The sequence below is a fragment of the Heloderma suspectum genome, chromosome 2 (genome assembly GCF_057233095.1).
Source record: "Heloderma suspectum isolate Gila_16-S chromosome 2, 16-S_ref, whole genome shotgun sequence".
Classification (NCBI taxonomy): domain Eukaryota; kingdom Metazoa; phylum Chordata; class Lepidosauria; order Squamata; family Helodermatidae; genus Heloderma; species Heloderma suspectum.
This window is the reverse complement of record NC_139459.1, coordinates 339,501,225-339,503,837: the sequence shown is the minus strand read 5'-3', so window position 1 is coordinate 339,503,837 and position 2,613 is coordinate 339,501,225. Positions and strand designations below refer to the sequence as shown.

At 46.0% G+C, this 2,613-nt stretch overlaps 1 pseudogene; it reads right to left on the bottom strand.

The window, feature by feature from the left end:
* Positions 1–211: 211 nt before the first annotated feature.
* On the bottom strand, positions 212–906 carry LOC146355142 (uncharacterized; annotated as a pseudogene).
* Positions 907–2,613: the final 1,707 nt, after the last annotated feature.

The window sequence follows — 2,613 nt, the reverse complement described above, 5'->3', positions numbered from 1 at the left end:
CAGCAGTTAATGCCTTGCATAACTCTTTGCCAAACCCTCTAGTCCAGGGAGGGGCAGAAAGTAGAAAGCCCCTGCCAGTATGGCCAATGGTCAAGAATGCTAGGAACTGATGTCCAAAATGTCTGAATATCTTCCTTCCTTTTCTAGTCATCTGGGTTAACCCCATTCTAAATTTGGAGGAAGGCAAATCAAATTTGGCCCTTGTCCACTTCTATCTTGAGTGGGTTCTCTGGTGTATAAGGAAGTTTGAGAAATGCATGTAGGTTCTCTCACTGGTTGCACAGTCATGGTGCCTCTTCCCTTGGTAGGTTCTCAGGTGCTTGAGAAGGGCCAAGCTGACATTGAAACTCCTCTGACACTGAGGGCATTCATGGGGTCTCTCTCCTGTGTGGATTCTCTGATGTATTGTCAGGTTTGAACTACGATGAAAGCTTTTCCTGCAGTCTGAGCATTTAAAGGGCTTCTCTCTGGTGTGGGCCCCCTGTTCCCTAATAAGATCTGAACTGTTCCTGAACCACTTCCCGTGCACTCACAGGGCCTCTTTCCTGTGTGAATCCTCTGATGGACAAAGAAGCTCGAACTTTGGCTAAAAGACATTTGGTACCACTCACATGCATATAGCCTGTCTCCCATGTGTGTTTTCTGGTCCCTGATCAGATAGGAGCTGATGCTGAAGGTTTTCCTGCAGTCTGGGCACTTGTGGGGCTTTTCTCTGGTATGGGTTCTCTGATGGGATGTGAGATTTCAGCTCTGATGGAATCCTTTCCTGCAGTTGGGGCATCTATAGGACTTACCTCCCACATGGAGACTCTGATGGTTAATGTGGGTCGAGTGGTCACTGAAGCTTTCCCCACACACGGGGCACACATAAGGCTTCTCCCCAGAGTGGAGCCTTTGGTGAGTCATCAGGTATGATACTTGGCCACAACCTTCCCAACATTCTGGGCAGAGACAGAGCTTCTCTCCTGTGTGGCTTCATTGATAAGTCAGCGATGCACTGACGCTTTTGCCACAGTCCCTGCAGAAGGCTGGCCTCTCTTCGATGCAGAGGCTTGGCGGGAAGAATCCTTTTGGTTCCTGGTCCGCACTTCTCCTTGGATAACCATCAGGCGAAGGGGATCCCCTCTGGAAGTCCTGCCCATGCACCCAGGAGCTTCCTGGAGGAAGATTCTGGGAAACAGCTATTTCAGATTCTCCAGTATCAACCTGTTCAGCTCCAACTGCTCTGGGTCCTCCAGCTGAGACTCTTGTCCTCATTTTCCATTGTTTTCACTAGCAGGCGAAATAATTCGCATTGACCTGAGACTTAATAAGGAACTTTTTCACAAGACCTGGTCATGCAAAAATCAAGCAGGTGAAGCTTTTTTCACCACATATATTTGTACTTATGTTGTTAATAATAATAATGATAATGATAATATCAGCAGCAGCAACAACAACAATATAATAATTTTTAGCAACTGTAAGAATTAAAGCACTGCACGTGCATTACCTAGTAGTAATCCTTACAACTCACTGGAAAAGACCCTGATGCTGGGAAAGACTGAATGCAAAAGGAGAAGGGGGCGGCAGAGGAGGAGATGGCTAGATAGCATCATCGATGCAATGAATATGGACTTGAGCACGCTCTGGGAGAAAGCGCAGGACAGGAAGGCCTGGCGTGCTATGGTCCATGGGGTCACGAAGGGTCGGACACGACTTAACGACTGAACAGCAATCCTTACAACAGGGGTGGGAAATGTGACACACACACACACACACACACACAGTGTTGTTGGAGTGCAACTCCCATCAGCCCAAGCCAGCAAGGGCAATGGTGAGGGATGATGGAAGTTGTAGTCCAATAACATCTGGGGGACCACACATTCCCCATCCCCTGCCTTACAACAACCCTCTAAGGGAAGTCAACATTATTATGGCCATATAACAGGTATTGCAACAGAAGTTGACATCTGACAACATCTGGAGGGCCAAGTGTTCCCCATCCCTGGCATATACATACTATCACTGAAACTGAAGATGTTTGTCATTATTTACTGCACTGACCCATCTACAATTTCCCAAGCAAGAAATTCATGGGCAGTGCAGGGGGGTGGGGTGGACGGGACACACAAATGCCCCTGCAGACAAGTAGCTCACTTCCTAGACCCCTGCGGATATTTGAAGGAAAGTCACTTTTCACATACAAATTATAATTGAATCATAAATTAACATAAGGCTGCATCCCTAAGTGGTGCTGCAGTGAATTTTATCTCCATCAAAATCAATAGGATACACGTCAGAAAAAATAAATTTAGGATGGGTCTGTTAATGTCCCATTGTACTATCATTTCTCTTTCAGAAATCTAACAGGTGGAATAAATTTTGCCCCAAGAATTGTTCTTTTTCTGTTCTTTTCTTCTGGGGCTGCTACTGAAGAAACTGCTTGGAGGTTAGGGGAATTTATTATTTGTGGTATTTATATACTGTTTTTCAGGTGAACCTGACAAAGAGGTTTACATAGTGAAATGGCCCCCTCAAACCTGGCAGTGGCACTGTTCGATGGATTTCGATCTAATCCAAGAAGGTATTTCTTATGTTAACTGTAACTGGGTCCCAGGGAAGTCTGTCTGC